General features: G+C 45.8%; 1 pseudogene; it reads right to left on the minus strand.

The window, feature by feature from the left end:
- LOC124047009 overlaps positions 1-24465 on the minus strand; it is a 72659-nt pseudogene that overhangs the window by 26656 nt on the left and 21538 nt on the right.

The raw sequence follows: 24465 nt of genomic DNA on the forward strand, positions 1-24465 counted from the left end.
GAGGAAGAGGAGGAGGAGGAGGAGGAAGAGGAGGAGGAGGGGGAGGAGGAGGAGGAGGAGGGGGAGGGGGAGGAGGAGGAGGGAGGAGGAGGAAGAGGAGTGGGGGAGAGGAGGAGGAAGAGGAGGAGGGGGAGGGGGAGGGGGAGGAAGAGGAGGAGGAGGAGGAGGAGGAGGAGGAGGAGGAGGAGGAGGAGGAGGAGGAGGAGGAGGAGGAGGAGGAGGAGGAGGAGGAGGAGGAGGAGGAGGAGGAGGAGGAGGAGGAGGAGGAGGGGAGGAGGAGGAAGAGGAGGAGGAGGGGGAGGAGGAGGAGAGGAGTGGGGGGGGAGGAGGAGGGAGGAGGGGGAGTCAGGAGGAGGAGGAGGAAGAGTAGGAGGGGGAGTGAGGAGGAGTAGGAGGAGGAAGGGAGAAGGAGGAGGAGGAGGAAGAGGAGGAGGGGGGAGGAGGAGGAGGAGGAAGAGTAGGAGGAGGGAGGGAGAAGGAGGAGGAGGAGTGGGGGAGAAGGAGGAGGAGGAGTGGGGGAGAAGGAGGAGGAGGAGTGGGGGGAGGGGGGGGAGTAGGAGGAGGGGGGGGAGGAGGGGGAGGAGGAGGAAGAGGAGGAGGAGTGGGGGGAGAGGAGGAGGGAGGAGGAGGAAGAGGAGTGGGGGAGAGGAGGAGGGAGGAGGAGGAAGAGGAGGAGTCAGGAGGAGGAGGAGGAAGAGTAGGAGGGGAGTGAGGAGGAAGGGAGAAGGAGGAGGAGGAAGAGGAGGAGGGGGAGTGAGGAGGAGGAGGAAGAGTAGGAGGAGGGGGAGAAGGAGGAGGAGGAGTGGGGGAGAAGGAGGAGGAGGAGTGGGGGAGAAGGAGGAGGAGGAGTGGGGGAGAAGGAGGAGGAGGAGTGGGGGGGGGGAGGGAGGAGGAGGAGGAGTAGCGGGGAGGAGGATGAGGAGGAAGAGGGATGATACAGAAAAGACTGACTGGTATTTGGGGTTGGGGTCCATTCCATTTCAATACCAGTCAAATCAGAAATTAAACCAAATTCCACCTCCAAAATGTTCCTCATTCATAGGTATTACAGAGAATTGGAATTCCTGTGTACTGCCTGACTGGAATTGAAATGGTCTTGACCCTGAACCCTGGTGTGCATTATTGGTTCTATCATTCTCAATGTTTTGCTGCTGATACTAAACTTTTCACTTCTTCATTTGATTGTTGCACCAGACACAGAGTCTGTTTGACCGTCAGCCAATTGCACAATGTACAATGACGAGTAATATGTTTATCATTTATCCATTAAAAAAAATATATAAACTTAAAAAGCTAGAAAGACATTAATCATTTTAAGTAGCTTTTTCAACAAAGAAAAAGATTCAGCTGCATTTGTTGGATGACAAAACTGGACTTTCACAGAAAACCACTTCTACAAGTGATGTAACCTTTTGGCTTCGTTACAAGACTCATCTTGTCTTAATATTTGTGTTCAGTACAGCCAAGATCCAACTGAGCATGTGCCTGTTTTCATCCACACATGGACAGGTCATCAGAATATAACCATTTGTTCTTAGTTGACATACCAGTATAAATAAAGTTGAAATAAAGCATCTCACATCTCTTAAACCTGACCGTTCTGAAACATAAACACATCTATAGTAGCCTACCTAAACCTGACCGTTCTGAAACATACACACATCTATAGTAGCCTACCTAAAACCTGACCGTTCTGAAACATACACACATCTATAGTAGCCTACCTGGTATGAATCCAATACCCCAAAACTATCCAGCTGTTTCACTTGACAACAAGGTTGCTTTCTTTTTTGAACTGAACTGGGCCCTACAGTACAGTATAGAGCAGGTAGAGTTGAACTGAACTGGGCCCTACAGTACAGTATAGAGCAGGTAGAGTTGAACTGAACTGGGCCCTACAGTACAGTATAGAGCAGGTAGTGTTGAACTGAACTGGGCCCTACAGTACAGTATAGAGCAGGTAGAGTTGAACTGAACTGGGCCCTACAGTACAGTATAGAGCAGGTAGAGTTGAACTGAACTGGGCCCTACAGTACAGTATAGAGCAGGTAGAGTTGAACTGAACTGGGCCCTACAGTACAGTATAGAGCAGGTAGAGTTGAACTGAACTGGGCCCTACAGTACAGTATAGAGCAGGTAGAGTTGAACTGAACTGGGCCCTACAGTACATTATAGAGCAGGTAGAGTTGAACTGAACTGGGCCCTACAGTACATTATAGAGCAGGTAGTGTTGAACTGAACTGGGCCCTACAGTACAGTATAGAGCAGGTAGTGTTGAACTGAACTGGGCCCTACAGTACATTATAGAGCAGGTAGTGTTGAACTGAACTGGGCCCTACAGTACATTATAGAGCAGGTAGTGTTGAACTGAACTGGGCCCTACAGTACATTATAGAGCAGGTAGTGTTGAACTGAACTGGGCCCTACAGTACAGTATAGAGCAGGTAGAGTTGAACTGATCTGGGCCCTACAGTACAGTATAGAGCAGGTAGAGTTGAACTGAACTGGGCCCTACTGTTGACCAGGGCCCATAGGGTAGTGTACTACTGTTGACCAGGGCCCATAGGTAGTGTACTACTGTTGACCAGGGCCCATAGGGTAGTGTACTACTGTTGACCAGGGCCCATAGGGTAGTGTACTACTGTTGACCAGGGCCCATATCAGTAGGAGTGCACTGTATATGGAATAGGGTTTACATTACATTTAAGTCAAGATGCACCCTGGTCACAATGCCCAGATGAGCCTAGAAAATAATCAAACTGTCAACACGACGGAAACCATTTCATACAGGAGATCATTAAGGGGAAATGGATTTATTTTCTCAGTCAGTTTACCTTTTCTTTAACCCAGAGGTGAATGGTTTAGCTTTAGGTGGCAGCCTGCAAAGTCAACATTGGTTAGGTGATGATGATGATGTTGATGATTGTAAATGCATTGGGAGAAAATTAGAAACACATGTTACATTATGTGTATTAGTAATGTGTATTAGTATTATGTGTATTAGTAATGTGTATTAGTAATGTGTATTAGTATTATGTGTATTAGTATTATGTGTATTAGTAATATGTATATTAGTATTATGTGTATTAGTAATGTGTATTAGTAATGTGTATTAGTATTATGTGTATTAGTAATGTGTATTAGTAATATGTGTATTAGTATTATGTGTATTAGTATTATGTGTATTAGTATTATGTGTATTAGTAATGTGTATTAGTATTATGTGTATTAGTATTATGTGTATTAGTAATGTGTATTAGTAATGTGTATTAGTATTATGTGTATTAGTAATGTGTATTAGTAATATGTGTATTAGTATTATGTGTATTAGTAATGTGTATTAGTAATGTGTATTAGTATTATGTATATTAGTATTATGTGTATTAGTATTATTATGTGTATTAGTATTATGTGTATTAGTATTATGTGTATTAGTATTATGTGTATTAGTATTAGTCATGTGTATTAGTATTATGTGTATTAGTATTATGTGTATTAGTATTATTATGTGTATTAGTATTATGTGTATTAGTAATATGTGTATTAGTATTATTATGTGTATTAGTATTATGTGTATTAGTAATATGTGTATTAGTATTATGTGTATTAGTAATGTGTATTAGTATTATGTATATTAGTATTATGTGTATTAGTAATGTGTATTAGTAATATGTGTATTAGTATTATTATGTGTATTAGTAATATGTGTATTAGTATTATGTGTATTAGTATTATGTGTATTAGTATTATGTGTATTAGTATTATGTGTATTAGTATTATGTGTATTAGTATTATGTGTATTAGTATTATGTATATTAGTATTATGTGTATTAGTAATGTGTATTAGTAATATGTGTATTAGTATTATTATGTGTATTAGTAATGTGTATAAGTAATATGTGTATTAGTATTATGTGTATTAGTATTATGTGTATTAGTATGATGTGTATTAGTATTATGTGTATTAGTAATATGTGTATTAGTATTATGTGTATTAGTAATGTGTATTAGTATTATTATGTGTATTAGTAATGTGTATTAGTATTATGTGTATTAGTATTATGTGTATTAGTATTATTATGTGTATTAGTATTATGTGTATTAGTATTATGTGTATTAGTATTAGTCATGTGTATTAGTATTATGTGTATTAGTATTATGTGTATTAGTATTATTATGTGTATTAGTATTATGTGTATTAGTAATATGTGTATTAGTATTATTATGTGTATTAGTATTATGTGTATTAGTAATATGTGTATTAGTATTATGTGTATTAGTAATGTGTATTAGTATTATGTATATTAGTATTATGTGTATTAGTAATGTGTATTAGTAATATGTGTATTAGTATTATTATGTGTATTAGTAATGTGTATAAGTAATATGTGTATTAGTATTATGTGTATTAGTATGATGTGTATTAGTATTATGTGTATTAGTATTATGTGTATTAGTATTATGTGTATTAGTATTATGTGTATTAGTATGATGTGTATTAGTATTATGTATATTAGTATTATGTGTATTAGTAATGTGTATTAGTAATATGTGTATTAGTAATATGTGTATTAGTATTATTATGTGTATTAGTAATGTGTATAAGTAATATGTGTATTAGTATTATGTGTATTAGTATGATGTGTATTAGTATGATGTGTATTAGTATTATGTGTATTAGTATTATGTGTATTAGTAATGTGTATATTAGTATTATGTGTATTAGTATTATTATGTGTATTAGTAATGTGTATTAGTATTATGTGTATTAGTATTATGTGTATTAGTATTATTATGTGTATTAGTATTATGTGTATTAGTATTATGTGTATTAGTAATGTGTATTAGTATTATGTATATTAGTATTATGTGTATTAGTAATGTGTATTAGTATGATGTGTATTAGTATTATGTGTATTAGTAATATGTGTATTAGTATTATGTGTATTAGTAATGTGTATTAGTATTATTATGTGTATTAGTAATGTGTATTAGTATTATGTGTATTAGTATTATGTGTATTAGTAATGTGTATTAGTATTATGTGTATTAGTATTATGTGTATTAGTATTATGTGTATTAGTATTATGTGTATTAGTATTATTATGTGTATTAGTAATGTGTATAAGTAATATGTGTATTAGTATTATGTGTATTAGTAATGTGTATTAGTATGATGTGTATTAGTATTATGTGTATTAGTAATATGTGTATTAGTATTATGTGTATTAGTAATGTGTATTAGTATTATTATGTGTATTAGTAATGTGTATTAGTATTATGTGTATTAGTATTATGTGTATTAGTAATGTGTATTAGTATTATGTGTATTAGTAATATGTGTATTAGTATTATGTGTATTACTATTATGTGTATTAGTATTATGTGTATTAGTATTATGTATATTAGTATTATGTGTATTAGTATTATGTGTATTAGTATTATGTGTATTAGTATTATGTATATTAGTATTCTGTGTATTAGTATTATGTGTATTAGTATTATGTGTATTAGTATTATGTGTATTAGTAATGTGTATTAGTATTATGTGTATTAGTAATGTGTATTAGTATTATGTGTATTAGTATTATGTGTATTAGTATTATGTATATTAGTATTATGTATATTAGTATTATGTGTATTAGTATTATGTGTATTAGTAATGTGTATTAGTATGATGTGTATTAGTATTATTATGTGTATTAGTATTATTATGTGTATTAGTATTATGTGTATTAGTATTATGTGTATTAGTATTATGTGTATTAGTATTATGTGTATTAGTAATGTGTATTAGTATTATGTGTATTAGTAATGTGTATTAGTATGATGTGTATTAGTATTATTATGTGTATTAGTATTATTATGTGTATTAGTATGATGTGTATTAGTATTATTATGTGTATTAGTATTATGTGTATTAGTATTATTATGTGTATTAGTATGATGTGTATTAGTAATGTGTATATTAGTATGTGTTCTAGTACACCATTCAGCAGACGCTAACTGAGCAATGCAACACTTTATAGCCTATAAAGTGATTGATATGTCGTGTTCCACTCCTGAAAGCATGCCTTATTGGAAATGCCAAAAAAAAAGTTGCAGTTCAAAATGTTGAACTAGAGACGCAGACTCAAACATCAGAGGGCAGATTGACATCAATCACATTCAATGTTATTTTCAGAAGGACTTCCTGACACAGGTGGCCGGAGGCACCTTAATTGGATAGGAAGGGCTCAATGTAATGGCTGGAACGGAATCAATGGAATGGCTGGAACGGAATCAAACACATGTTTTCCATACGTTTGATACCATTTCATTTACGCCACTCCGGATGTTACTATGAGCCGTCCTCATTTCAGCAGCCTCCTGTGCTTCCTTCAAAGGAATTTATCTTAAACAAAATGTAGTGGTTTAAAATGTCAAATCAATCTGCAGTCATATTTTGTTGAGTTGCATTTCTGTGACTAGGAAGTTCTTTTTTTTTGTTGCAGTTAGATGAACACAACAACATATTTGTGCTAGAATGAGTAAACAAGTGAATTCAAACCAGCTGGGTAGAAACAACATCTATACTAATGTTCTATAAAATGACTAAAGCAACGACCACTACAGGCAACCCACTGTCAGACACCCAGGCCCAGTCCCAAATGGAAGCCTATTCACTCCATAAGGAATAGGATGGGGGGGGACAGTGGGTTGTTTCCTGATATACCTGGCGCCAGCAGAAACCTTAACCTTGGCTCTGGCTTCTCTCTCAGCTGCTCTCTTTCCCAGACGGGCTCTGCAACGGCAAACAGCAACACGACATCACACAGAGATACTGGTGAGGCAGAGGCACAGAGACAAAGACAGAGACAGAGAGACAGACAGACAGACAGACAGATGGCACCCTCTTCTCCTTATGGGAAAGCCCTATTCTCACAACTGGAAAGCCTTATTCTCCCTACAGGAAAGCCCTATTCTCCCCATGGGAAAGAAAGCCCTCTGGTGTTCCTTTTGTCCAGGTGGGAAAGGGAAAGCCCTATTCTTACAGCTGGAAAGCCTTATTCTACCTATGGGAAAGCCCTATTCTCCCCACGGGAAAGCCCTATTCTACCTACGGGAAAGTCCTATTCTCCCTATGGGAAAGCCCTATTCTCCCTACGGGAAGGCCCTATTCTACCTGAGGTACAAAGACAAGAAGCAGATATTAACATACTCAGCTACTGGGCTACTGGAATACTGGGCTACTGAGTTACTGGGCTACTGGGTTACTGGGCACTGGGAACTGGGCTACTGGGTTACTGGGCAACTGGACAATGGGAACTACTGAGTTATTGGGCTACTGGGTTACTGGGCTACTGGGCAACTGGGCAATGGGAACTGGGCTACTGGACTACTGAGTTACTGGGCTACTGGACTACTGGGCTACTGGACTACCTGGCTATTGGGCTACTGGACTACTGGGCTACCTGGCTACTGGGCTACCAGGCTATTGGGCTACCTGGCTATTGGGCTACCTGGCAATTGGGATACTGGGCTACCTGGCTATTGGGCTACTGGGCTACCTGGCTATTGGGCTACTGGGCTACCTGGCTACCTGGCTATTGGACTACTGGGCTACTGGACTACCTGGCTACTGGGCTACCTAGCTACTGGGCTACCTGGCTATTGGGCTACTGGGCTACTGGACTACTGGGCTACTGGGTTACCTGGCTATTGGGCTATTGGACTACTGGACTACCTGGCTATTGGACTACTGGGCTACTGGACTACTGGGCTACCTGGCTACTGGACTACCTGGCTACTGGACTACTGGGCTACCTGGCTACTGGACTACTGGACTACCTGGCTACTGGACTACTGGGCTACTGGACTACTGGGCTACTGGACTACTGGAATACTGGGCTACTGGACTACTGGGCTACTGGGCTACCTGGCTACTGGACTACTGGAATACTGGACTACCTGGCTACTGGACTACTGGGCTACTGGACTACTGGACTACCTGGCTACTGGACTACTGGACTACCTGGCTACTGGACTACTGGACTACTGGGCTACCTGGCTACTGGACTACTGGACTACTGGACTACCTGGCTATTGGACTACTGGACATTGGACTACTGGACTACTGGACTACTGGGCTACTGGACTACTGGACTACCGGGCTACTGGACTACTGGACTACTGGGCTCCCTGGCTACTGGACTACTGGGCTACCTGGCTACTGGACTACTGGACTACTGGGCTACCTGGCTATTGGACTACTGGACTACTGGGCTACCTGGCTATTGGACTATTGGACTACTGGACTACCTGGCTATTGGACTACTGGACTACTGGACTACCTGGCTATTGGACTACTGGACTACTGGGCTACTGGTCTACTGGACTACTGGACTACTGGACTATTGGACTATTGGACTACTGGACTATTGGACTACTGGACTACTGAACTATTGGACTACTGGACTACTCGGCTCCTTGAACGCTCTGAAAAGAAAAGTCATATATCCTGTTTTTGCCCAATAGTCTCATAAATCTCAACATTAGGGTGACCTGCCCAGGGACAACTCAGGTCAAGGTCCTCATCATGTTGCTGCTGTGGTACTCTGCTGCTACTGTGGTACTCTGCTGCGGTACTCTGCTGCTGCGGTACTCTGCTGCTGCGGTACTCTGCTGTTACTGTGGTACTCTGCTGTTACTGTGTTACTCTGCTGTTACTGCGGTACTCTGCTGTTACTGCGGTACCTGCCCAGGGACTCTGCTGCTCAAGGTCCTCATCTGCTGCTACTGTGGTACTCTGCTGCTACTGTGGTACTCTGCTGCTACTGCGGTACTCTGCTGCTACTGCGGTACTCTGCTGCTACTGCGGTACTCTGCTGCTACTGTGGTACTCTGCTGCTACTGTGGTACTCTGCTGCTACTGCGGTACTCTGCTGCTACTGCGGTACTCTGCTGTGGTACTCTGCTGTGGTACTCTGCTGCGGTACTCTGCTGCGGTACTCTGCTGCTACTGTGGTACTCTGCTGCTGTGGTACTCTGCTGCTGTGGTACTCTGCTGCTACTGTGGTACTCTGCTGCTACTGTGGTACTTTGCTGCTACTGCGGTACTCTGCTGCTACTGCGGTACTCTGCTGTGGTACTCTGCTGCGGTACTCTGCTGCGGTACTCTGCTGCTACTGTGGTACTCTGCTGCGGTACTCTGCTGCGGTACTCTGCTGCTACTGTGGTACTCTGCTGCTGTGGTACTCTGCTGCGGTACTCTGCTGCGGTACTCTGCTGCTGCGGTACTCTGCTGCTACTGTGGTACTCTGCTGCTACTGTGGTACTCTGCTGCTACTGTGGTACTCTGCTGCTACTGTGGTACTCTGCTGCGGTACTCTGCTGCTGCGGTACTCTGCTGCGGTACTCTGCTGCTACTGTGGTACTCTGCTGCGGTACTCTGCTGCTGCGGTACTCTGCTGCGGTACTCTGCTGCTGCGGTACTCTGCTGCTGCGGTACTCTGCTGCTGCGGTACTCTGCTGCTGCGGTACTCTGCTGCTGCGGTACTCTGCTGCTGCGGTACTCTGCTGCTGTGGTACTCTGCTGCTGTGGTACTCTGCTGCTGTGGTACTCTGCTGCTGTGGTACTCTGCTGCTGTGGTACTCTGCTGCTGTGGTACTCTGCTGCGGTACTTTGCTGCTGCGGTACTCTGCTGCGGTACTCTGCTGCGGTACTCTGCTGCTGCTGCGGTACTCTGCTGCTGCTGCGGTACTCTGCTGCTGCTGCGGTACTCTGCTGCTGCTGCGGTACTCTGCTGCTGCTGCGGTACTCTGCTGCTGCTGCGGTACTCTGCTGCTACTGTGGTACTCTGCTGCTACTGTGGTACTCTGCTGCTACTGTGGTACTCTGCTGCGGTACTCTGCTGCTGCGGTACTCTGCTGCTGTGGTACTCTGCTGCTGCGGTACTCTGCTGCTACTGTGGTACTCTGCTGCTGCGGTACTCTGCTGCGGTACTCTGCTGCTACTGTGGTACTCTGCTGCGGTACTCTGCTGCTGTGGTACTCTGCTGCGGTACTCTGCTGCGGTACTCTGCTGCGGTACTCTGCTGCTGTGGTACTCTGCTGCGGTACTCTGCTGCGGTACTCTGCTGCGGTTCTGCTGCTGCTGCGGTACTGCTGCTGCTGCGGTACTCTGCTGCTGCTGCGGTACTCTGCTGCTGCTGCGGTACTCTGCTGCTGCTGCGGTACTCTGCTGTGGTACTCTGCTGCTGCGGTACTCTGCTGCTGTGGTACTCTGCTGCTACTGTGGTACTCTGCTGCGGTACTCTGCTGCTGTGGTACTCTGCTGCTGTGGTACTCTGCTGCTGCGGTACTCTGCTGCTACTGTGGTACTCTGCTGCTGCGGTACTCTGCTGCGGTACTCTGCTGCTACTGTGGTACTCTGCTGCGGTACTCTGCTGCTGTGGTACTCTGCTGCTGTGGTACTCTGCTGCTGTGGTACTCTGCTGCTGTGGTACTCTGCTGCTGTGGTACTCTGCTGCGGTACTTTGCTGCTGCGGTACTCTGCTGCGGTACTCTGCTGCGGTACTCTGCTGCTGCTGCGGTACTCTGCTGCTGCTGCGGTACTCTGCTGCTGCTGCGGTACTCTGCTGCTGCTGCGGTACTCTGCTGCTGCTGCGGTACTCTGCTGCTGCTGCGGTACTCTGCTGTGGTACTCTGCTGCTGCGGTACTCTGCTGCTGCGGTACTCTGCTGCTGTGGTACTCTGCTGCTGTGGTACTCTGCTGCTGTGGTACTCTGCTGCGGTACTCTGCTGCTGCGGTACTCTGCTGCTGTGGTACTCTGCTGCTACTGTGGTACTCTGCTGCTGCGGTACTCTGCTGCGGTACTCTGCTGTGGTACTCTGCTGTGGTACTCTGCTGTGGTACTCTGCTGCTACTGTGGTACTCTGCTGCTACTGTGGTACTCTGCTGCTGTGGTACTCTGCTGCTGTGGTACTCTGCTGCGGTACTCTGCTGCGGTACTCTGCTGCGGTACTCTGCTGCGGTACTCTGCTGCTACTGTGGTACTCTGCTGCTGCGGTACTCTGCTGCGGTACTCTGCTGCTACTGTGGTACTCTGCTGCGGTACTCTGCTGCTGTGGTACTCTGCTGCGGTACTCTGCTGCGGTACTCTGCTGCTGTGGTACTCTGCTGCTGTGGTACTCTGCTGCTGCGGTACTCTGCTGCGGTACTCTGCTGCGGTACTCTGCTGCTGCTGCGGTACTCTGCTGTGGTACTCTGCTGCTGCGGTACTCTGCTGCTGCGGTACTCTGCTGCTACTGTGGTACTCTGCTGCTGCTGTGGTACTCTGCTGCTGCGGTACTCTCTGCTGCGGTACTCTGCTGTGGTACTCTGCTGTGGTACTCTGCTGTGGTACTCTGCTGCTACTGTGGTACTCTGCTGCTACTGTGGTACTCTGCTGCTACTGTGGTACTCTGCTGCGGTACTCTGCTGCTGTGGTACTCTGCTGCGGTACTCTGCTGCGGTACTCTGCTGCGGTACTCTGCTGCGGTACTCTGCTGCTGCTGTGGTACTTTGCTGTGGTACTCTGCTGCGGTACTCTGCTGCTACTGTGGTACTCTGCTGCGGTACTCTGCTGCTGTGGTACTCTGCTGCGGTACACTTACTTCCTGACACATAATATCTCATTCCAACTGAACAGACCAACTTTTACAGCAGCTTATATTCTAATGAAAATATAGTGTTGAGCTGTGAGGAAGGTAGACACAGTGTTCCCAGACAACACATTCTTCAGAAGAATGTGAATATTGAGAGGAGCCAAGACACTGACAGGAAATATTAGCATCACGTTACTGAGCCTGACCTAAATTAGCCTGGGCCTGTATTCGTAAAGCCTCTCAGAGCAGGAGCGCTGATCTAGGATCAGGCCCCCCCCCCTCGTTCATGTAATATTACTCATTCTGATCTAAAAGGCTAAACAGATCCTAGATCAGCGCTCCTGCTCTGATACGGTTTATGAATATGGGTCCTGACCTCCTTACAATAAATCAAGAGTGTCAGTTCATCCTGAGTTACAGCAGACTGATAGCTACAGGATTACAGCAGACTGATAGCTAAAGGATTACAGCAGACTGATAGCTACAGGATTACAGCAGACTGATAGCTACAGGATTACAGCAGACTGATAGCTACAGGATTACAGCAGACTGATAGCTACAGGATTACAGCAGACTGATAGCTAAAGGATTACAGCAGACTGATAGCTACAGGATTACAGCAGACTGATAGCTACAGGATTACAGCAGACTGATAGCTACAGGATTACAGCAGACTGATAGCTACAGGATTACAGCAGACTGATAGCTACAGGATTACAGCAGACTGATAGCTACAGGATTACAGCAGACTGATAGCTACAGGATTACAGCAGACTGATAGCTACAGGATTACAGCAGACTGATAGCTACAGGATTACAGCAGACTGATAGCTACAGGATTACAGCAGACTGATAGCTACAGGATTACAGCAGACTGATAGCTACAGGATTATAGCAGACTGATAGCTACAGGATTACAGCAGACTGACAGCTACAGGATTACAGCAGACTGATAGCTACAGGATTACAGCAGACTGATAGCTAAAGAATTACAGCAGACTGATAGCTAAAGGATTACAGCAGACTGATAGCTACAGGATTACAGCAGACTGATAGCTACAGGATTACAGCAGACTGATAGCTACATGATTACAGCAGACTGATAGCTAAAGGATTACAGCAGACTGATAGCTACAGTATTACAGCAGACTGATAGCTACAGGATTACAGCAGACTGATAGCTACAGGATTGCAGCAGATTGATAGCTACAGTATTACAGCAGACTGATAGCTACAGGATTACTGCAGACTGATAGCTACAGGATTACAGCAGACTGATAGCTAAAGGATTACAGCAGACTGATAGCTACAGGATTACAGCAGACTGATAGCTACAGGATTACAGCAGACTGATAGCTACAGGATTACAGCAGACTGATAGCTACTGATAGCTACTTGGCTCACTTGGATAGTCTCCCATTGCAGGCAGTCAGTGTCTGCGTTCCAAAGGGTTCTCTCTGTGTTCTGGACTTGGGCCTAATCATCGACCCATTTCCCCTTCCTGAATCCCTGCATCGCCCTTCAGTCAGTCAGAGAGAGCAGAGTCTCAGTCGCCACTGAGAGATAAGACAACATGTGCCTGCATACGGGATGACACGGGATGGGAGGAAGACCTTATTAATGGAGGATGGCCCAGACTGACGATCTCTGTCTGTCTGTCTGCCGTCAATCTGGAGGAGAAGTCCATATATTCTGTCACGCCGTCATATTCTGTAACACTGAGCAAAGCAGGGATGGTCCTGGTCGGTCCCTGGATGGGAGACCAGATGCTGCTGGAAGTGGTGTTGAAGGGCCAGTAGGAGGAACTCTTTCCTCTGGTCTAGAAGAATATCCCAATACCCCAGGGCAGTGATTGGGGACACTGCCCTGTGTAGGGTGCTGTTTTTCGGATGGGACGTTAAACGGGTGTCCTGACTCTCTGAGGTCATTAAAGATCCCATGGCACTTATTGTAAGAGTAGGGGTGTTAACCCCGGTGTCCTGGCTAGATTCTCAATCTGGCTCTCAAACCATCACGGTCACCTAATAATCCCTGGTTTTGCAATTGTCTCATTCATCCCCCTCCTCTCCTCTGTAACTATTCCCCAGGTCGTTGCTGTAAATGAGAATGTAAATGAGAACGTGTTCTCAGTCAATTTACCTGGTAAAATGAGGGTTAAATACAAAATAAAAAAAGAACGCATTTGTATTAAGATTTGAACTTTACCTGAAGGAGTGGGATGGTTTTTGATGTATTAATATGTTGTATGTTGTTGGGATTTAATTGTTGGCTATTACAAAATTAAAGTGAATTGTATTTGCATTATTTTCTTAATTAATTCATAAATTCATAATTTTCTTAATATTTTTTTGTAAATGCAATATGCCAGTAAAAGTCAAACACAAGTGGTTGGTGGTACCTTCATTGGGGAGAACGGGCTCGTGGTAATGACTGGAGCGGAGTAGGTGGAACGGTACCACACACATGGGAACCACCATGGTGCTGGAGATGTGTTGCCATTCCGTTGACTCCGTTCCAGACATTAACACGAGCCAGTCCTCCCCAATGAAGGTACCACCAAGCAACGGGCTCGTGGTAATGACTGGAGCGGAGTAGGTGGAACGGTATCACACACATCAGACACATGGTTTCCTTGCCATTCCATTCATTCCATTCCGGCCGTTATAATGAGCCGTTCTTCCCCCATAAGCAACTTCCTGTGATGTCAAACTCCTTCTTGACATTCCCTGAGTTTCTGGCAAGAGTCCAGAATCCCCCAATCAGTCGCTAGAGTGACTAAGGACATTTAAAAACAGGACAATGTTGAAAATAGTTTTGACAACGTTCATATTCTATAAGTCGGTCAGATCCCCCTGTTCCAGAACATTCTGTTATTCCGCTGCGGTGCATTAACGATTACACGTTATTAACATTCCTCTTCTGTTGTCTACCATTAATATTATCAGCTAGTCTGATTTTATCTCAAAGTTCCAACGCAATAATATATTCCAGCCTTTTAGCCAATGGTGAATAAGTGGCCTGCGGGAGTCTAGGGTTCTAAGCCAATGAAACACAGCTGTACCGCTGCCAGCATAGGGTTTGAAAAGCGAACCACTTCTCTTTCAGAACTCTCTTACATTTCACCTCTATATCTCTCTATCCAATAAACACACAAAGACTTAAAATATGTGATGGTTCGTCTGAGCGCATAGCGAGATTTCTTATAAGCATCCGGATTAGTGTCCCGCACCTTGAAAGCGGCAGCTCTACCCTTTAACTAGATGAGGATGTTGCCTGTAATCCATGGCTTCTGGTTTGGAAATGCACGTACGGTCACTGTGGAGACGACGTCGTCAATGCACTTCTTGATGAAGCTAGTGACTGAGGTGGTATACTCCTCAATGCCATTGGATGAATCCCAGAACATGTTCCAGTCTGTGCTACCAAAACAGTCCTGTAGCGTAGTATCAAAGTCATCTGACCACTTCCGTATTGACCGAGTCACTGGTACTTCCTGCTTTAGTTTTTGCTTGTAAGCAGGAATCAGGAGGATACAGTTATGGTGAAATTTGCCAAAAGGAGACAGCTCTATATTATCAGTGTCGCCGTTCAGCCACGTCTCGGTGAAACATAAGATATTACAGTTTTGAATGTCCCGTTGGTAGGACAGTCTTAATCGTAGATTGTCCAGTTTGTTTTACAATGATGTTGGCCAATAATACAAGGTACTGTTTGCAAATTCCTTCCCCTCCATCTTTTCCTCATGCTGATGACGGTGATTTGGGACTTGTCTTTACTAAGCAGTATATCCTTCGCTTCGGATTCATTAAAGAAAAAATATTTTCCAGTTCGACGTGGTATTAATCACAGTTCTGATGTCCAGAAGCTCTTTTTGGTTATAAGAGACGGTAGCAGCAACATTATGTACAAAACGAGTTAAAAACAATATGACAAAACAGAATGTAGTGATCACAATATAGTAGACATATGTAGGAAAACCAAAGCTCCAAAGGCTGGGCCTAATATAGTGTATAAGAGGTCAGGCTGGGCCTAATATAGTGTATAAGAGGTCATACAATAAGTTTTGTAGTGATTCCTATGTTGATGATGTAAAGAATAGTTGCTGGTCTGTGGTGTGTAATGAGGAGCAACCAGACACTGCTGGTCTGTGGTGTGTAATGAGGAGCAACCAGACACTGCTGGTCTGTGGAGTGTAATGAGGAGCAACCAGACGCTGCTGGTCTGTGGAGTGTAATGAGGAGCAACCAGATGCTGCTGGTCTGTAGTGTGTAATGAGGAGCAACCAGACGCTGCTGGTCTGTGGAGTGTAATGAGGAGCAACCAGACGCTGCTGGTCTGTGGAGTGTAATGAGGAGCAACCAGATGCTGCTGGTCTGTAGTGTGTAATGAGGAGCAACCAGATGCTGCTGGTCTGTGGTGTGTAATGAGGAGCAACCAGATGCTGCTGGTCTGTGGTGTGTAATGAGGAGCAACCAGACACTGCTGGTCTGTGGTGTGTAATGAGGAGCAACCAGACGCTGCTGGTCTGTGGTGTGTAATGAGGAGCAACCAGACGCTGCTGGTCTGTGGAGTGTAATGAGGAGCAACCAGATGCTGCTGGTCTGTGGTGTGTAATGAGGAGCAACCAGACGCTGTTGGTCTGTGGTGTGTAATGAGGAGCAACCAGACACTGTTGGTCTGTGGTGTGTAATGAGGAGCAACCAGAAGTTGCACTTGACACATTTATGAAATAGTTTAGCCCAGTTACTAATAAGCACCCATTAAGAAAATGACTGTGAAAAACTGTTAAATCCTTGTGGATTGATGAGGAATTGAAAAATTGTATGGTGGAGAGGGATGAGGCAAAAGGAAATGTCTGGCTGCACAACCGATGGGAAAACTTAATGCAAATTGAGAAATCATGTGACTAAACTGAATAAAAAGGATGCAGAAACACTATGAAACAAAGATAAATCACTTAATGAATGATAGTAAAAAGACTTGCAACACCTTCCATGAAATTCGGAGGGAAAAAAGGCAAACTCAGCTCCGTCCTTCATTGAATCAGACGGCTCCTTCATCACAAAGCCCACTGATACTGCCAACTACTTTAATGATTATTATTGAACTTTTAATTATTATTATTAATGATTATTTCATTGGCAAGATAAGCAAACTTAGGGATGACATGCCAACAACAAACGCTTGACACTACACATCCAAGTATATCTGAACATATTATAGAAGACAAGAATTGTACTTTTGAATTCTGTAACGTGAGTGTGAAAGAGGTGAACATTGTGTTGTTGTCTATCAACAATGACAAACCACCTGAATGAGTGAATCCCTCTCTGACAATCTAGATATTAGAATATATTCCCTGGAAAATGACTTGAGAAGGATATATAGATATTAGAATATATTCCCTGGTATGAGTGAACTCCTATTTGCCATATCGTCAATTTAAGCCTACTATATAGATATTAGAATATATTCCCTGGTATGAGTGAATCCCCCTACCCTGACTTACTTGTAGAAGTTCCTGTTGACCTTTCTCTCATGGGGGAACCCCAGCATACCACAGATGACCCGAGTGTTTGTGGGGGTCCACCCCACATCACAGATCTGGGCCCAGCCGTCCTTGTATTTAATCTCTACCACGCCCTCGGTGACGGGCATCTTTTTGGTGGGCACCACCGAGCGCAGACGCACCTCCTCCACCCTGTCCTCATCCACCTGCACCTGTAAAGGGGTCAGAGGTCAGAGGTTAGGTCTCAGACAGTGGAGGTTGCTGATGGGGGAGGACGGACTCATAATAACGTCTGAAACGGAGCGAACGGAATGGCATCAAAACATATGGAAACCATGGAAACCACAAAAACCATGGAAACCACGAAAACCACGGAAACCATGGAAACCACGGAAACCATGGAAACCACGGAAACCATGGAAACCACGGAAACCATGGAAACCACGTGTTTGATGTATTTGATACCATTCCCCTTATTCCACTACAGCCATTAACATGAGCCCATCCTCCCCACATGAAGGTGCCACCAACCTCCTGTGGTCTCAGAGGCTATGGGTCAAGGTTATACAGGTCGTGCAGACACACCTCCTCCGCCTGAACCTGTAGCAAGGGGTCAGGGGTCATACAGATGCACCTCCTCCACCTTGCTCTCGTCCACCTGCACCTATAACGAGGGGGTCAGGGGTCATAGTTCATACAGGGGTTATACAGAGTGCTGTGGTGTCACCTATGACCCGAGGTGACCCCCTCAGAGCAATAGAACTATGTGAGGCCTCTGTGAACTTTGTGTTATGTAGCCTGATCCACCATCCTGACTCGTTCTGTGACAGAAACACAACGTGATCTCTCCTGATCAGTACGGTCCTAGTGTTACGTAGCCGGAGGCCAGATCTGCTTGTGGGGGTCAAGTGGACCATCAGAGTTTCTCGTGGTGCGAATGACATCACAGGAGAAAGATTGAGACATACGGAACATCCCCCCCACACACACACACACACACACACACACACACACACACACACACACACACACACACACACACACACACACACACACACACACACACACACACACACACACACACACACACACACACACACACACACACACTGATGTCACACAGACACAGCATAGACGGAAAAGAAAACGCCATTGAATGGCCGATCACAGAGTGCATGCCCTAACAGGTGGAAACCTGTCATAATATGTGATTTATGTGCCAATTCACAGGATCCTAATTTTTGCTCTGTGCAAACATATTGTCAGTTGTATGCTTTAATCGCGTGTTTAGAATGAATTTATACTGTGGGAAGCAAACATGATGTTCAGAAACCAAGGCTGCTTGGGAGTCACATTGTGGTGGTTAGTGTCATATTGGTTTGACAGATAAAATGATATCTTACATTAGGCTATCACACAGAAACCTGAGCAGAGCAGGGGAGCTATAACTGACATATCACTAGACGGGAGTGTTAAAGATGTCAGGGTAAATCTACGGAAACTTAGATGAAGACGAAGAACCTAACGCAGTAAATATCATGGATATTGATGATCACGCATACACCAACGAAAGCCCCACAGAATGATGTTCAACAAGTAACAGTATCCCATCAAGCCCCACAGAATGATGCTCAACAAGTAACAGTATCCCATCAAGCCCCACAGAATGATGGTGCTCAACAAATAACAGTATCCCATCAAGCCCCACAGAATGATGGTGCTCAACAAGTAACAGTATCCCATCAAGCCCCACAGAATGATGGTGCTCAACAAGTAACAGTATCCCATCAAGCCCCACAGAATGATGGTGCTCAACAAGTAACAGTATCCCATCAAGCCCCACAGAATGATGGTGCTCAACAAGTAACAGTATCCCATCAAGCCCCACAGAATGATGGTGCTCAACAAGTAACAGTATCCCATCAAGCCCCACAGAATGATGGTGCTCAACAAGTAACAGTATCCCATCAAGCCCCACAGAATGATGGTGCTCAACAAGTAACATATCCCATCAAGCCCCACAGAATGATGGTGCTCAACAAGTTAACAGTATCCCATCAAGCCCCACAGAATGATGGTCAAGCCCCATAGAATGATGTTCAACAAGTAACAGTATCCCATCAAGCCCCACAGAATGATGTTCAACAAGTAACAGTATCCCATCAAGCCCCACAGAATGATGGTGCTCAACAAGTAACAGTATCCCATCAAGCCCCACAGAATGATGGTGCTCAACAAGTAACAGTATCCCATCAAGCCCCACAGAATGATGGTGCTCAACAAGTAACAGTATCCCATCAAGCCCCATAGAATGATGTTCAACAAGTAACAGTATCCCACCAAGCCCCATAGAATGATGTTCAACAAGTAACAGTATCCCATCAAGCCCCATAGAATGATGTTCAACAAGTAACAGTATCCCATCAAGCCCCATAGAATGATGTTCAACAAGTAACAGTATCCCATCAAGCCCCACAGAATGATGTTCAACAAGTAACAGTATCCCATCAAGCCCCATAGAATGATGTTCAACAAGTAACAGTATCCCATCAAGCCCCACAGAATGATGTTCAACAAGTAACAGTATCCCATCAAGCCCCATAGAATGATGTTCAACAAGTAACAGTATCCCATCAAGCCCCACAGAATGATGTTCAACAAGTAACAGTATCCCATCAAGCCCCACAGAATGATGTTCAACAAGTAACAGTATCCCATCAAGCCCCACAGAATGATGTTCAACAAGTAACAGTATCCCATCAAGCCCCATAGAATGATGGTCAACAAGTAACAGTATCCCATCAAGCCCCATAGAATGATGGTGCTCAACAAGTAACAGTATCCCATCAAGCCCCACAGAATGATGTTCAACAAGTAACAGTATCCCATCAAGCCCCACAGAATGATGTTCAACAAGTAACAGTATCCAATCAAGCCCCACAGAATGATGTTCAACAAGTAACAGTATCCAATCAAGCCCCACAGAATGATGTGCTCAACAAGTAACAGTATCCAATCAAGCCCCACAGAATGATGGTGCTCAACAAGTAACAGTATCCCATCAAGCCCCATAGAATGATGGTGCTCAACAAGTAACAGTATCCCATCAAGCCCCATAGAATGATGGTGCTCAACAAGTAACAGTATCCCATCAAGCCCCACAGAATGATGTTCAACAAGTAACAGTATCCCATCAAGCCCCACAGAATGATGGTGCTCAACAAGTAACAGTATCCCATCAAGCCCCATAGAATGATGGTGCTCAACAAGTATTGTGGAGTATTATTCTCAAAGCTTGAAACTGAACCCAAATACAACGTTTAAAGTTTGGTCAAACACTAAAATGGATAATAAAGTGGGGGGGGGGGCTGTCAATGTTTTGACCCCTAGTTGCACCACACTCTTCCAAACCATCTAGCTGTGTTTTAAACTGTAGAGCTGTGTGGTTTAAACTGTCGTGTTAAACTGTAGAGCTGTGTGGTTTAAACTGTAGAGCTGTGGGGTTTAAACTGTAGTGCTGTGGGGTTTAAACTGTAGTGCTGTGGGGTTTAAACTGTAGAGCTGTGTGGTTTAAACTGTCGTGTTAAACTGCAGTGCTTTGTGTTTAAAACTGGTATTTTGGCCAGGTCACTCTTGGCCAGGTCTCTCTCGGGAAAAGAGATTGTTAATCTCAATGAGACTAACCTTGTAAAATAAAGCTAAAATAAAGTTTGATAACATTGATAAAGGAAAAAGTAACCAGGAGAGAGAAAGCTGTTAAGATGATAATTTGTGCTTCAGTTAATCTTCGGAGGTGGAAGACAGGCTTCCGAGTTGCAGCAGTGTGTTCTGGGGCTGCTGTGTTCTCCTGCCGGCTGGGATCATAGGTTCTGGGGCTGCTGTGTTCTCCTGCTGGCTGGGATCATAGGTTCTGGGGCTGCTGTGTTCTCCTGCTGGCTGGGATCATAGGTTCTGGGGCTGCTGTGTTCTCCTGCTGGCTGGGATCATAGGTTCTGGGGCTGCTGTGTTCTCCTGCCGGCTGGGATCATAGGTTCTGGGGCTGCTGTGTCCTGCTGGCTGGGATCATAGGTTCCTGCTGTGGCTGGGATCATAGGTTCTGGGGCTGCTGTGTTCTCCTGCTGGCTGGGATCATAGGTTCTGGGGCTGCTGTGTTCTCCTGCTGGCTGGGATCATAGGTTCTGTTCTCCTGCTGGGTTCTGGGGCTGCTGTGTTCTCCTGCTGGCTGGGATCATAGGTTCTGGGGCTGCTGTGGGTTCTCCTGCTGGCTGGGATCATAGGTTCTGGGGCTGCTGTGTTCTCCTGCTGGCTGGGATCATAGGTTCTGGGGCTGCTGTGTTCTCCTGTTCTCCCTGGCTGGGATCATAGGTTCTGGGGCTGCTGTGTTCTCCTGCTGGCTGGGATCATAGGTTCTGGGGCTGCTGTGTTCTCCTGCTGGCTGGGATCATAGGTTCTGGGGCTGCTGTGTTCTCCTGCTGGCTGGGATCATAGGTTCTGGGGCTGCTGTGTTCTCCTGCTGGCTGGGATCATAGGTTCTGGGGCTGCTGTGTTCTCCTGCTGGCTGGGATCATAGGTTCTGGGGGCTGCTGTGTTCTCCTGTTCTCCTGGCTGGGATCATAGGTTCTGGGGCTGCTGTGTTCTCCTGCTGGCTGGGATCATAGGTTCTGGGGCTGCTGTGTTCTCCTGCTGGCTGGGATCATAGGTTCTGGGGCTGCTGGTCTCCTGGGGCTGGGATCATAGGTTCTGGGGCTGCTGTGTTCTCCTGCTGGCTGGGATCATAGGTTCTGGGGGGCTGCTGTGTTCTCCTGTTCTCCTGGCTGGGATCATAGGTTCTGGGGCTGCTGTGTTCTCCTGCTGGCTGGGATCATAGGTTCTGGGGCTGCTGTGTTCTCCTGCTGGCTGGGATCATAGGTTCTGGGGCTGCTGTGTCTCTGCTGGCTGGGATCCTGGGGCTGCTGTGGCTGGCTGGGATCATAGGTTCTGGGGCTGCTGTGTTCTCCTGCTGGCTGGGATCATAGGTTCTGGGGCTGCTGTGTTCTCCTGCTGGCTGGGATCATAGGTTCTGGGGCTGCTGTGTTCTCCTGCTGGCTGGGATCATAGGTTCTGGGGCTGCTGTGTTCTCCTGCTGGCTGGGATCATAGGTTCTGGGGCTGCTGTGTTCTCCTGCTGGCTGGGATCATAGGTTCTGGGGCTGCTGTGTTCTCCTGCTGGCTGGGATCATAGGTTCTGGGGCTGCTGTGTTCTCCTGCTGGCTGGGATCATAGGTTCTGGGGCTGCTGTGTTCTCCTGCTGGCTGGGATCATAGGTTCTGGGGCTGCTGTGTTCTCCTGCTGGCTGGGATCATAGGTTCTGGGGCTGCTGTGTTCTCCTGCTGGCTGGGATCATAGGTTCTGGGGCTGCTGGGATCATAGGTTCTGGGGCTGCTGTTCTCCTGCTGGCTGGGATCATAGGTTCTGGGGGCTGTTCTCCTGTGGCTGGGATCTCCTGCTGTGTTCTCCTGGCTGGGATCATAGGTTCTGGGGCTGCTGTGTTCTCCTGCTGGCTGGGATCATAGGTTCTGCTGTGTTCTCCTGCTGGGGCTGCTGTGTTCTCCTGCTGGCTGGGATCATAGGTTCTGGGGCTGCTGTGTTCTCCTGCTGGCTGGGATCATAGGTTCTGGGGCTGCTGTGTGTTCTCCTGCTGGCTGGGATCATAGGTTCTGGGGCTGCTGTGTTCTCCTGCTGGCTGGGATCATAGGTTCTGGGGCTGCTGTGTTCTCCTGCTGGCTGGGATCATAGGTTCTGGGGCTGCTGTGTTCTCCTGCTGGCTGGGATCATAGGTTCTGGGGCTGCTGTGTTCTCCTGCTGGCTGGGATCATAGGTTCTGGGGGCATAGGTTCTGGGGCTGTGTTCTCCTGCTGGCTGGGATCATAGGTTCTGGGGCTGGGGCTGGCTGGGATCATAGGTTCTCTCCTGCTGGCTGGGATCATAGGTTCTGGGGCTGCTGTGTTCTCCTGCTGGCTGGGATCATAGGTTCTCCTGCTGGCTGCTGGCTGGGATCATAGGTTCTGGGGCTGCTGTGTTCTCCTGCTGGCTGGGATCATAGGTTCTGGGGCTGCTGTGTTCTCCTGCTGGCTGGGATCATAGGTTCTGGGGCTGCTGTGTTCTCCTGCTGGCTGGGATCATAGGTTCTGGGGCTGTGTTCTCCTGTGGTGGGATCTGGGGCTGCTGTGTTCATAGGTTCTGGGGGGTCCCTCCTGCTGGCTGGGATCATGTTCTGGGGCTCCTGTGTTCTCCTGCTGGCTGGGATCATAGGTTCTGGGGCTGCTGTGTTCTCCTGCTGGCTGGGATCATAGGTTCTGGGGCTGCTGTGTTCTCCTGCTGGCTGGGATCATAGGTTCTGGGGCTGCTGTGTTCTCCTGCTGGCTGGGATCATAGGTTCTGGGGCTGCTGTGTTCTCCTGCTGGCTGGGATCATAGGTTCTGGGGCTGCTGTGTTCTCCTGCTGGCTGGGATCATAGGTTCTGGGGCTGCTGTGTTCTCCTGCTGGCTGGGATCATAGGTTCTGGGGCTGCTGTGTTCTCCTGCTGGCTGGGATCATAGGTTCTGGGGCTGCTGTGTTCTCCTGCTGGCTGGGATCATAGGTTGGCTGGCTGGGATCATAGGTTCTGGGGCTGCTGTGTTCTCCTGCTGGCTGGGATCATAGGTTCTGGGGCTGCTGTGTTCTCCTGCTGGCTGGGATCATAGGTTCTGGGGCTGCTGTGTTCTCCTGCTGGCTGGGATCATAGGATTGGTTCATATGTTCTCAGTGTCTGATACATTCCTAATCATCAGTGGTGTAATCATTGATGAACTGGGAGGTTCTGGGGCTGCTGTGTTCTCCCTTGGTCAATGATTGGGATCATAGGTTCTGGGGCTGCTGTGTTCTCCTGCTGGCTGGGATATATTGGGCAGAGGGAAACCAATTGGCCAGGTACAGAGACAGACGGGTTTCAGAGGATGACAGAACAGAGAGTGTTTATGTAAAACAGTTGTTTATGATATATGTTTAGTAAAGGCAGTAATAGTAACTGGTTGACTAAAGGCAGTAATAGTAACTGGTTGACTAAAGGCAGTAATAGTAACTGGTTGACTAAAGGCAGTAATAGTAACTGGTTGTATAAAGGCAGTAATAGTAACTGGTTGACTAAAGGCAGTAATAGTAACTGGTTGACTAAAGGCAGTAATAGTATCTGGTTGTATAAAGGCAGTAATAGTAACTGGTTGTATAAAGGCAGTAATAGTAACTGGTTGTATAAAGGCAGTAATAGTAACTGGTTGACTAAAGGCAGTAATAGTAACTGGTTGACTAAAG

The sequence above is a fragment of the Oncorhynchus gorbuscha genome, linkage group LG10 (genome assembly GCF_021184085.1).
Source record: "Oncorhynchus gorbuscha isolate QuinsamMale2020 ecotype Even-year linkage group LG10, OgorEven_v1.0, whole genome shotgun sequence".
In the NCBI taxonomy this organism is placed as follows: Eukaryota; Metazoa; Chordata; class Actinopteri; order Salmoniformes; family Salmonidae; genus Oncorhynchus; species Oncorhynchus gorbuscha.